Below are 13850 nucleotides of genomic sequence, written 5' to 3'. Positions count from 1 at the left end.
CCGGGCATATTCCTGGCATAGAGGTCCAACGCCGGTTTGTGGATTTCAGTGAGGACCTGCTTGTGCTTTTTAGCTTCATACGGCTGTGTTCTCACGTGCTGTATTTCCTCATTATGCTTACGGAGATGACTCCTTAAGCGCTTGGGCGGATAAGCTCATCAATCAGATATCTGTTGGGATTCCCAGGTTACTGGGTATTCATCAGAAACTGTTTTGTTAGCATTTCATTTCTCTCCCTAATGGGGAGTATTCTCGCTTCATTACGTAGATGGTGTTCTGGGGACATAAAAAGAGAGCCCGTGGCGGTTATGAGGGCGGTATATTGGCAGGCCTATAGCTTCTTCCAGTGAGTAGTCTTTAGGCTTGGCGACCATATCGGGGACGCGTAGCATACAATTGGCTGTACAATTGCTTTGTGAGTGGTAATGAGCGTTTCTTTATCTTTACTTCAAGTACTGACAGCAAGAGGTTTGTGGTTTTTATTGCCGCTCTTGATTTTCGGTACAATTGCGGCTGCATGCTCACCAAAATATAGATCCTGATAGAACGTCACACCCAAGATTTTGGGGTAAAAAACAGTCGGTAGCGTGGTACCATTGACGTGGATGTTCAAAATGGTCGACATTTGGGACTTCCATGTTGTAAATAAGGTCGCCGATGGTTTAGTCGGTGAAAATGTCAGGTTTCGCAAGGCGAAGGAACTGGAGAGATCAGGGAGGTAGCTGTTTATTTTGTTTCAAAACTCATCGAATTAAGAACCATAAACTATGGCTATGCGAGATCAAGTCTTCTTGGTGAAGGTCTTCCCTTCATCTGCATCAAAATACGGGTGATATTAGGAATACTACCTGTGCGAAGCTTCTTCCTGCATTCTCATAACATGGCCTAGCGGTAGCCATCACGTATAGGACCATACATCGTCTGAGGGCTTTTATTTCGTACATCAGATTAATTAATTGCAATTAAGCAGCAATCTAATTTCCTCGACTCGGTTTAATCGATTAAATCGATATTTTTTGAGGTTCGATTTCAAATACACGTGTATCTTTAAGAAATATGACAGTGAACTGAAAACTAAGTAAATTAATGAAAGTAAGTTGTTTTATATTAAGTGTACTTGCAATGAGTTCAAGGAATTCAAGGACTATTGTGGTGTAAAGCCACGAAAGATACTTGAAAACTAGATATCTTGGCACAAGAAATATTTTAACTGGAAGTAAGACAGCAATACTTTTCTAAGGTGATAACTTTATATGTAAATGTACAATGAATTGCGTTTAAAAAATCAATTTTTATATTCAGCTTTGCCAAATGCCAAAGAGATTTGACTTCGGAAGAAGTGTTTTGTTTAAAATGATTCCCTTAGAGTTTGTAATAATTATAACAACACTGTTAACTATTTTCTCGTACCTAGGTAGGTAGGTTGAACTGGCCGGTCCATGAGGAACTCACATAGACTGATTGAGTCCGTAGTGTTACCAGAAGTTTGTTTTAACGACCAAACTGAAAAACCCTATCAAAAACCAGGACCTATGTTATAAAATAACTCCGTCCTCTTGGCAAATACTAGAAGCTTCCTAGGACTTAAGCCACTTGCTGCTTCTAGATCTGACAGCTGTATCACTCCTAATAGCTGGAGTCTTAGCCTGGCAAGTGCAGAGCACGAGCACAGAACGTGCTCGATCGTTTCCTCCTCCAACCCGCACTTCCTACATCTGCTATCACTGACCAAGCCTAGTTTAAAGGCATGTGACGCCAGAAAGCAGTGTCCTGCCAGAATACCCGTCATGAGTCTACAGTCCTCTCTTTTTAATGATAGGAGCAACTGTGTTAGTCTAAGGGTGTAAGACCTACACATAATCTTCGACACTTTATAGCCCCGCGTTTGAACCCACGCCTTTCCCGCTTGGTCGATCATGTGCACCTCTCGCCTTCGCTTACTCTCGGGGACATCTACGGGTGGGATGTGCAAAATGGCATAAAGTGCAGCCGTCGGGGTTGTTTTCAGGGCTCCCGTAATGCTAAGCATCGATAGTCTGCATACCCCCTCTAATTTTTTGAGGTATGTTGTTTTTTGTGTGGCTTTCCACCAAACAAGAACTCCATAGTATAGAATAGGCTTACAATCGCTGTAAAAACCCAAGGAGAGAGAGAGGGCGATAGGCCCCACGTACACCGTAGCATTCTTTTACATGCATAGAGTGCCGTTGAGGCCTTCTTAACCCTCTCCTCTACGTTGAGCTTCCATGACAGCTTACTGTCTAGGATGATTCCTAAATATTTTGTGCAAGGTTTTTCCTGTAAGGTCACCCCTCCTAACTTAGGCCTGGTCCAATTTGGGACCCTGTACCTCTTTGTAAACAAGACCATATCCGTCTTCTCCGCATTGACTTTCAACCCGACATTAGGTGCCCAGGTATGAATATCGCGAAGCGCCCGATCCATCAAAGAACTAATCGTTGGAAGGCACTTTCCACTTATGACAATTGCAACGTCATCTGCGTAAGCCGTAAGTTTTACGGGTGCCTCATCGAATTGCCTGAGCAGTTGGTTGATGACCAGCGTCCACAGCAGAGGTGATAGCACTCCTCCCTGCGGCGTGCCCCTATCCACTGATTTCGTGGCCTCGTACAATCCCCATTGTGATGTAATCTTTCTGCAATTTAACATGCAGCCGATCCATCTGATTAAGGCAGGATGTACTTTAATGTAATTAAGACCATCCATAATCGCCCATTTTGCAACATTATTGAAAGCCCCGGGAATGTCCAAGGAGACTCCTAGAGCATACTCCTTATATTCCAGGGATTTCTCTATGCTTATTACCACCCTATGCAATGCGGTGTCTACCGACTTGCCTTTGGTGTACGCATGCTGTGTTGTGGAGAGCAGCTTTTCATCCACGTTGGATTTTATGTACACATCTATCAGCCTCTCAAAGGTTTTGAGCAGAAATGATGTTAAGCTAATGGGTCTATAGTCTTTGGAATACATGTGACCGATCTTCCCCGCCTTTGGTAGAAAAGCTACACGAGCAGTTCTCCAAGAGTGCGGTACATGATTCAGTCGTATGCACCCATCGAATATTATTTTAAGCCATTCCACGACCGCCCTACTTGAGACTTGTAGCATGGCCGGGAATATACCATCTGGGCCCGGCGATTTAAACTTAGAAAACGTCTTCACTGCCCACTCGATCTTGGTATCGGTCACCAAGCCCGGCACTACTAGCTCCGTGATCGAAGTGTGAGTGATGTCTGCTGGCTCCTCTAAACCGTCTCCCGATGGGAAATATTTATCGAGAAGCACCTCAAGGGATTCCTCACTATTACGTGACCATTCCCCGTTCTCTTTCCTTATTAGTCCCTGGACTATGTTTCCCTTTGCTAGGACTTTTTTTAACAGTGCTGTTTCGCTGGAGCACTCTATGTCCGTACAGAAACTTTTCCATGAGTTTCTATTCGCCCTGGTAATTTCGCGCTTGTAGATCCTCAGTAGATCCCTGTACTCGTCCCGACACGCTTCGCTTTCCGCGGTCTTTGCGAGCTTAAACATTTCTTTTACCTGTCTTCTTAGAAGACTCAGCTCACTGCTCCACCATGGCGGCTTTGCTTTTCCTCTGAATCTTCTTAGAGGGCAAGCTTTGTTATACGCAGTCATAAGCGTCCTTGTTAGGAATTCACTCGACTCCTCCAGTTCCTCTACATTAGCAACCTCTTTGGGTTGTCCCAGTTTTGTTTCTACATGTTTCTGGAATTTAGTCCAGTTCGTTGACCTGGGGTTTTTAAAGTTTCCTCCCTTCTTTACCCTCTTTAGGGGGATGTTGAAGCTGATATACGCATGGTCGGAGAAGGATGGTCTATCAAGAACCATCAAATCATACCTTGATATATCACGCTCGGAGCTCAATGTAATATCCAGAACATTTCTGGATGTTTGGACCAATGTATGTAGGGACATTTCCCCTGTTGCCTATCTGCAAATTGGTTTGCAGGATGTAAAAAAACAGAGATTCGCCTCTCTCGTTCGTATCTGCTCTTCCCCACGCATTGTGGTGCGCATTTGAATCTGCGCCTATGACCAACCGCCCTTTGCGCCCTTCCTCCTGTACTAGCCTTTTGCACTCCATCGGTGGGACCTCCGCAGCATGGGCCATGTAGCAGGACGCCAGGATAAATGCCTGCTTATTCTTTTGCTCAACGGCCACCGCTACGAGATCCTCAGTGGTGTAATTAGGCAGCATATATGAATGCAGCTGTTTCCTTACCATTACTAAAGCTCGCACCCGTCCTTCCGTTTGCGCGTAGTAAACGCCAAACCCGCGCGCGCTAAATCCAGAAACCTTTCCTCCCGATGAGAGCCACGGCTCCTGGACCAGCGCCACGCCATTGGCTGTTTGTCCCCCTCCAGCACCTTCGTCTTGACGTCGTCGTCCTCCCCTTGCCCTTTTGGTTTAGATTATTCGAGGCCCCCTTCAGCCTCTCGTGACTGTTGTGCAGGGTGTTACTCTGTGCGAGTCACAGCACCATTTAGCGGTTGGTCCTCTTCTAGCACGTTCGTGGTGACGTCGGGGACCTCCACTTGTCTTTTTTCCCTTAGGCTTTTCAGGTCCTTTTCGACTTCGCCCACCTCTAGCGTGTTAGGGTTTTTATCCTCGGGACTTCTTTTCTTGAGTCGCATGTAAATTTTGCCAGTGCCAAAGGACATTTTACCAAGCTGCGTGTACAAAATATCCTCCGCCTGCTTGTTTGTTTGGAAGATATAGAACTGACCATCCTCGGTAGGCCGAGATACAGTAAGTACCTTCCAATCCTGTGTCTGTATGTTCGGATTCTGATTCTGCAGAAGTCGCAGTGTATCCTCCGACTTCATCACGCATGGTATCCATACCTTAACTTTTGGTACCGTGGGTATTTGCGCTTTATCCACCACCTCAAACCGCGCGTTCGTACCTTGCCTTTGGAGGTTTGGAACCACTTCCTCCAGCCACCGCAAGCTCGCGATGTTGTCGCACGCTATCATCTTCACACCATTATACCATCACCCGAATCAAAGGTTAGAAGGGGCTTACTTGGTTGTTCCCGCATCATCTTAAGCATTAAGCTAATAAGCTCCCTTTCCACAGATCTCCACCTTTCAGTAGTCATTTGTCCGAAAGGACTGCTACGATCAACCAGCGCCACAGTCAGTGACTGCTTTGCCACATCACTCATCTTCTCAGGAAAAGCAGGAGTCTTAGTGTTATCTCCCTTTGGCACCTCCGAGAAAGCCGGAGTCTTAGCGTTAACTCCCTTTAGCGCCTCCGAGAAAGCCGGAGTCTTAGCGTTATCTCCCTTTGGTTTATCTCCTACTTCCTTAATTGGAACTTCCCTCTGACTCGCAGCTTTCGAGGTAGTTGCTACCTCGCTATTGGAGCCCATCTGTCTTACAGCTTTGGGCCTACTTGTCTTGTCTATGCGACTTCCCTGCCTCGCGGCTCTAGGACTGGGTCCTTTCTGCCTCTTGAAAGCAGGCTTGTCGCCTTCCGCCGAACGTCGCCTCTTCATTCTGCCATTCGACGCTTCTTCCTCCTCGTACCGGTTGCAGAACCGAGGGTTTCTCGCAGCAAACCTTTTGAACTGCCTTCGACCTACTTCTACCGCTTCATGGGCCCATTCCAAGCGCTCGATCTCCACTTCTGTTGAGTCGACCACTGCTCCCAAGCGTTGTACAATTCTTAGTGCTGCACGCGAGAGAGCTCTTTTACTTCCTCTGCTCCGTACCCTTCTCCACTCTTCTACTCCGTTTTCATTTGTGTGCTTCTCCAAAACGGAGTTCATTCAATCAGCACTACTCTCGCTTCCCGAGTCCAACGCATCGCTTAATTCGTATTTGTCGTCCTTGGATTGCGACTCAGTCCTCCTCTTTACATCGTCCTTATTACAGTCAGGTAATGAGTCGTTCATCTTGGTCGTACGACCACCTGCCCGACAAGGCGGGCTCAGCGGTCCAGTATTATATATGGGGAAAGAACCGTACGCCACAACAGCGCCCCTTACTGTGGTAAGGCCATTAATACTTCCCGAGGTGGCCCGGTATCGGGAAGGCTCCGTTCGAATACAGCCGAATTTATCCCCTGGCTGCAAATCGTCCAATAGGCACGGTCCGCATAACACCCTGGATTAGGGGGTTGGCAGTTCTTGGTCACCGACATCCCGCCGCCCTCGTATGAGGCGAAACGGCGTAGATGTCAGTCCTAAACAGCTCCGCCTCATTGTCGGGCATTATGGAGTTCGGCTAAGCCCTCACAACAACGACAAGGTGCCTACCGCAGTGAGGGTTTCTCGTACCTAATTACATATTAATAATCCAGTTCCGTACTAGTTCTTTAGTAAATTGTATCTTGGTATGCTGTGCGTCAAATATTGCTAGGATGTCTTCCACGTGTTTGGTTTTTACAATTGCGAATATGTCATCTACATATTTGGATATGTATTTGGTATATTTGTCTTTGCTTTTTAATTCAGCGAGGCTGTCGTCCAATATTTTGTCCAGTACGATATCTGCAATGGTTGGACATAGTGGGTTACCCATTGGTGTTCCGTAGATCTGTTGATATAGGTCGTTGTTGTATGAAAAGTAATTCTTGTCACGTAAACATAAATCGATTACCTATCGTCTGGAATTGTTTTTTGTCTATTTGTGTATATGTCGCCAACTTATCTATTTTTATATAATAGTGCGTATTGCCAAATGTATGGGTTTATTCGTAAATAAAGATACGACGTCGAATGAGATGAGGGTTTCGACGTCTTGAATTGTGAGGTTGTTGACTTTTTTCTTTTAGTTGAAGTGAATTTTTTCGAATATAACATTTTGATTTTGATTTTTAATTTTGATTCGTTCTAAGATGGGTGTGTGTTTTGTGAATTTTTGCAAGTTCGTAAAGTCTAAGAGTACGCTTACACAGCCACCGATTTTGATCGTCCGATGAAAATAAACACATTTATTTAGATGAGCGTGTGTACAGTTCAACCGATCACCGAATTGTTGTCGGCCATTATACTATGTACAAACACACATCAAATTGGCAATTTATACCATTAGGGCAATTTATTATGCAGTATATCATATAATAAATTGTAGTAATAAATTGCCAATTTAAAAAAAGTTGCGTAAAAAACAAACTGCATATGCAACCTTGTAAAGTATATTTATTGAGTAGATTTAAAGGTCAGTTACGCATGGCTCAACTATATGGTTGGCTCATCTCATCAACTGATATCTTTTTTTTTTCATTTCACTGGAGTAGGGATTGTCAAAAGAAGATGGCAAACTCAAAAAGAAACCAAAACATTGAACACACTTTCTTACAACACACAAAAATTTAAAAGTTTTATGTTTTCATTCCATTCCATTCGCTTAATACAAACACGCACATTTTGACAGTCTGAACAAAGGTATGTTGTCGCTGTAGAGATGAGCCAACCATCTATCAAATTACTATTGTGAAAGCTAAATTGAATTTTATGAACACCACTCAATCTAAATCGAAATTGCCTCAATTTATTTTTCTGTTTGAACATAGTATTATCGTTTTTCATTGATTGCTTTGACAGTGAAAAATTATTTATTTGTGCGATAGACTGAAAAATAATTAATTATGTGCAAAACAGCCGCCCTTTATGGGATAAGCACATAAGAGCATAAACGGTAGCGTATTTTTGCGAAGAAAAAAAGCTGCCGGTCGATAATCGGTTGCAATTTTAACACCAGCTCGGCCGATTTCATCAGCTGATTGCATTTTTTCGGTTTATCGGTGGCTGTGTAATCTTACTCTAAAGGCACTTACAGCCGAGGATGTCAGCTGAAATTTTTGTTTTGCGTGGAGTCTCTTTTGTTTGTAAAGATTATTTATAATTGTGTTGTTCTTCCTCATGAGTTTTTGTGTGGGATCATTCATAATTTTTTTCCGTTTAGCAACTTTCTCAGTTTTAGTTCGTATTCGTCCTTGTACATCAACATTGTCTTAGTGCCTTTGTCTGCATTCGTTATTATGATCTCGTTCCTGTGTTGGTTGAGGAAACTTTTTGTGTCTGTCGATGTTTTTAGTATAAACTTTTCTTTGGTGCTGTTTATCATCCTTTGTTGAAAAGTATTGATTTTTTTCGCAGTGTCACTCCTTACCAAATTTTTTTTCCCCCTCGTTCTCAAAGCTTTGTACTCCTTGTTCCAATCATTTTAATCCGCGAAAATGTTTTTTTGACACTGGTAAGGCGAATTTATTATCAAGTGATAATAGCCAACGCGGCACCTGCGATTCGTGTTCGATGTTCGTTTTGTTGAAAACCAATCTTCATTTAACCTCATGCCCAATTTTATGGTATTTTTCATATTTGCTTCTGGAGTTTGTCGTTGTGTACATTGTGTGTGTTTGTGGTGATTATTGTTGAAAAATGTTTGTGATTCCCACATGGTTTAAGCTTGAAACCAACTTTAATGGTTCATATTTTTATTAAAACCTGAATCGATGACATATAAACACTAGGTTGTGGATATATCATCGAATTTCCTCGATAAATATAAGTAGGTTGAACTGAATACTCCTTCTAGTATCTTGCGTCAATAATAAAACTAATTTCCTGGGACAAATTTACTATTTAGTCGCCATTGCTATGCATGCGCATTTCTCTGCGCTCCCTTTCGCATGCATCATTTGCGTCATAACTAGAAAGGCCATCCTGCTCACAGCAGTACAACAATTCGGGGAGCTAAACTACCAATTGGAGGCTCTTCTCCAAAAGCTCTGCGTACAGAGGGTCGTTCGCGTAAAAATGAGGGGAGTGAAACAATACATGTTCTGCGTTTTCCAATTCGGTGGGAAAGTGTGGACAGCAGGGTTGAGTCATTTTGAAATAAAATAAATAAAAATGAAAAATTAATCATCATTTTAAATTTTCTGGTTGATGCATACCAAGTTATTTTTTATTAAAGCATTTCTTGTATAATGAATAACATTTTATCGTTATTCAAAATATTCTGAGTGATGATAATCGGTTGTTGTTGTTGTTATTGTTGTTGTAGCAGTGCTTCGCCCCATCCAATAGGTGTGACCGATCACAAATTGTCATCAATATCCTCCAACGGTAGTCCAAGAAAACTTACTGTTTCAACAGGGGTGGACCATAATGAGAGGGGTGTTAGAGGCGTGTTGGTTCAACATTACAATTGAAGAGATGGTTGGTGTTATGTGTGGACACATTGCAAGCAGGGCATACATTTTGTATGTCGGGGTTGATTCTGGATAGGTAAGAGTTTAACCTGTTACAGTATCCAGATCGAATCGCGTTTCCCTAGGGAGTGTGCGCTCCTCTTCTGCAAGTTTAGGGTATTGTTCTTTGAGTACAGGATTCACCGGGCAATTCCTAACATAGAGGTCCGACGCCTGTTTGTAGAGTGTACGGCTGTGTTCTCAGGTGCCGTGTTTCCTCATAAGGCTTAAGGAGATGACACTTTAAGCCCCCAGGCTGTGTTGGCTCATCAATCAGATATCTGTTGGGTTGCCCAGGTTTCGCGGTATTCAACAGGAACTGTTCGGTTAGCATTTCATTTCTCTCCTGATGGGGAGTATTCTCGCCTCATTATGTAGATGGTGTTCTGGGGACATACGAAGACACCCGTGACGGTTCTGAGGGCAGTATTTTGGCAGGCCTGTAGCTGCTTCCAATGAGTAGTCTTTAGGCTTGGCTACCAAATCGGGGACGCGTAGCATGCAATCGGCTGGCCAATTGCTTTGTAAGTGGTAATGAGCGTTTTTTTTTACCAGGTACTGCCAGCAAGAGATTTGAGGATTTTATTATGGCTCTGGATTTTCGGTACAATTGCGGCTGCATGCTAACCAAAATTTAGATCCTGATCGAACGTTACACCCAAGATTTTCGGGTGCAAGACAATCGGTAGCGTAGTGCCATTGATGTGGATGTTCAAAATGGTGATAATTTGGGACATCCATGTTGTAAATAAGGTCGCCGATGATTTAGTCGGTGATAATGTCTGGTTTCGCGAGGTGGAAAAACTGGAGACATCAGGGACGAAGCCTTTTATTATGTTGCAAAGCTCATCAATCTGTGGGCCTGGGCCTGTGGCCTTTATTGTACAGTCAATGGCGTAGGAAACTATAGTAACTCTTTCTGGTGGCGAAGGTAGCTTTTATATGTAGAAGTTAAGCAAAAGTGGGGATAGGATGCCACCCTGTGGCACGCCATGTTTAATTCTTCTTGTTTTTGATGTTGCGTTTCTAAATTGCACCTGCCGACCACCCATATAATTGGCGGTCCACCTTTTAAGACATGGAAGAAGGGTAGACCCTTCCAGTCTTGCAGTAACGTGCCATGGTTGACAGTATCAAAAGCTTTTGGTAGGTCTAGCGCAACGAGTACTGTTCTATGGTGGGAATAATAATTTAAACCGCAATTTATCTGGGTGCTAATGACATTTAGCGCGGTGGTGGTGCTATAAAGTTTTCTAAAGCCATGCTGATGACAGGCTAGTTGCAAATTTGCTTTGAAATAGGGGAGCAAAATGGGTTCAAGCGTCTTGGCTATTGGCGACAGGAGAGATATAGGGCGATATGACTCTCCTATGTTAGATGGTTTCCCAGGCTTTAGTAGCGGAACCACCTTGGCCATTTTCCATTTTTCGGGGATGAAAAAGGTGGACAGGGACAGGTTGAAGACATGCGCTAAATATTTGAAACCCTCCTTTCCTAGGCTTTTAACCATCGGTATGGCTATACTGTCTGGGTTCACTGCTTTAGATGGTTTAGCTTGACCGATGGCATCCTCAACCTCTTTGGCGGTGATGGTAATTGGGGATGCGCTGAATTTATGTTTATGTGAGTGTCTGTTGGCCCTCCGTCTAACTTTGTCAACCGTAGAATGCATTATATATAGTCGGCAAAAAGCGCTCGCACATTTTTTCGCATCCGACAGCACTTTGTCGCCAAAGGCGATGGAAATTTTTTCGTTGTGATTGGACGGATTCCATAGGGACTTTACGGTAGACCAAAGCTTACCCACACCGACAGAGATGTTACAATGGCTTAGATGCTCCTTCTGTTTCGCCTGTGTGTTCATCCAGGCGCGATCTGATGCGTTGGTTTATATCCCTTATTTGGGGGTCGCCGGGATCGAGCTGTCTTATAAGGCACGTTCTCTCGATAAACTTGCGGCCTCCGCCGGAAAATGAAGCCGAATTTCAGGAATTCTACCGGCGGGAATAAAGCGAGCCGAGGCGGATTAAATGACCTTGTGGAAAGCACGCTCCCCTTGGCGAGCATCATAGGGAGGGAAACAAAGGATTTGTATTCATCCCACATTCTTTTCTTTAAGTTTATAAAAGTGCGTTTTTCTGCTACGATGAAGTCGGCGGTACGCTCGAGCGAAGTAAGTATTGGCAGGTGGTCGGATGCCAATGTTACCATCGGCTGCCAATTGACGCAGTTTACGAGTTCTGCGCTCACGATTGAAATATCTGGCGAACTGTGACGGCTTCCTACCATACGAGTGGGGGCGTCGTTAATTGTGCAGAACGTCGTTTCTTCTATTTGGTCCACCAACATCTCACCCCTGCTGTCCGCCTGCAAGTTTGAATGCCATAGGTCGTGATGGGCACTGAAATCGCTTAAGATAATGCGATTCTCGCCAGTGAGTAAGGCGCTAATATTAGGGCGGTATCCACTGGTACAGCAGGTGGCAGGAGGGATGTAGATGTTGATGATTTCTAGGTTTACATCGCCTGGCCGGACAGATAAGCCGCGACCTTCTAGGACATTGTCCCTGCGGCCGATGTCGGGATCAAATATATGATATTGCACTGAGTATATGATGGTATATGATAATCGCGAGACCGCCCCCATTTCCGCTCTCGCGATCTTTTCTATGGGCATTATACCCAGAACAAGTCTGCAGAGTAGATCTTGCTGTGAGTTTAGTCTCTTGAATCGCAGCAATGTGGATGTTGTGTCGCTTCATGAAATCGACGCAGACTACGGACGCCCTTGGGCGTAAAAGGCAGGGAGCCACAAAGGGTTTGTATAAGTTACGAGGACGTCTGATTTTGGGATCTAGCCCAGAACTACCTGTCCGATGCAACCATCCCTTGCACGTGACACACTGACTAGAGTATGGCCGTCCTAAAAAGATTCTTTTCCGGCAAACGCAGCAAAACCATTTCTCCGAACCGTAGTCAGGTGACGGATCCGGATTGGGTTCGATACCTTCCCGAAGCAGGAGAGTATGGCGCAGTCCCGCTGCGAGGAGCTGCTGGGAGGATGACAATTTGCGGGAGGGACACAACAAATTAAATGGGGTTACACTGAAATAACAGTCCTTGATCTGGAAAAATCCCGAGTCGCTGCGGTACATAGAACCGACTGCCTTGGTAAGCGATAATCGGTGATAATCGGTCATTCCTATCTTTGTAAATTTTAAGCGCTTTACGTCGGCTCTCTAATGGGCACACAGCTCTTTTCTGAGCAATTCTCGTCCTTCAGAGATCCTCACGACGGCTGCCTGCTTGGGCATACGTATAAGAATTGATGCACAACAATCTATCCTACTTATAAATTTGTAGAATAAGTGTATTATTTATATCGCATATACTGCATATTTTTAATTAAATTGAACATTTTAGTCTGTATAAATTTTAAATTGTAGGCTAATAAATAAATAAATAAATAAATAAACGGTTGAGTTATTATTCATTATTTAACAAGTAAGGAAGGTTAAGTTCGGGTGTAACCGAACATTACATACTCAGTTTAGAGCTATGGTGACAACATAAGGGAAAATAACCATTTATGAAAATGAACCGAGGGAAACCCTGGAATGTGTTTGTATGACATGCGTATCAAATGAAAGGCATTAAAGAGTATTTTATGAGGGAGTGGGCCATAGTTCTATAGGTGGACGCCATTTAGGGATATAGCCATAAAGGTGGATCAGGGTTGACTCTAGAATTTGTTTGTACGATATGGGTATCAAATGAAAGGTGTTAATGAGTATTTTAAAAGGGAGTAATCCTTAGTTCCATAGGTGGACGCCGTTTCGAGATATCGCCATAAAGGTGGACCAGAGGTGACCCTAGAATTTGTTTGTACAATATGGGTATCAAAAGAAAGGTGTTAATGAGTATTTTAAAAGGGAGTAATCCTTAGTTCCATAGGTGGACGCCGTTTCGAAATATCGCCATAAAGGTGGACCAGGGGTGACCCTAGAATTTGTTTGTACAATATGGGCATCAAACGAAAGGTGTTAATGAGTATTTTAAAAGGGAGTGGGCCTTAGTTCTATAGGTGGACGCCGTTTCGAAATATCGCCACAAAGGTGGACCAGGGGTGACTCTAGAATGTGTTTGTACGATATGGGTATCAAATTAAAGGTATTAATGAGGGTTTTAAAAGGGAGTGGTGGTTGTTGTATAGGTGGTCGCATTTTCGAGATATCGCCATAAAGGTGGACCAGGGCTGACCCTAGAATTTGTTTGTACAATATGGGTATCAAAAGAAAGGTGTTGATGAGTATTTTAAAAGGGAGTAATCCTTAGTTCCATAGGTGGACGCCGTTTCGAGATATCGCCATAAAGGTGGAGCAGGGGTGACCCTAGAATTTGTTTGTACAATATGGGCATCAAACGAAAGGTGTTAATGAGTATTTTAAAAGGGAGTGGACCTTAGTTCTATAGGTGGACGCCGTTTCGAAATATCGCCACAAAGGTGGACCAGGGGTGACTCTAGAATGTGTTTGTACAATATGGGTATCAAATTAAAGGTATTAATGAGGGTTTTAAAAGGGAGTGGTTGTTGTTGTATA

The sequence above is a fragment of the Eurosta solidaginis genome, chromosome 1 (genome assembly GCF_040869045.1).
Source record: "Eurosta solidaginis isolate ZX-2024a chromosome 1, ASM4086904v1, whole genome shotgun sequence".
Lineage (NCBI taxonomy): Eukaryota > Metazoa > Arthropoda > Insecta > Diptera > Tephritidae > Eurosta > Eurosta solidaginis.
This window is presented reverse-complemented; position numbering follows the sequence as displayed.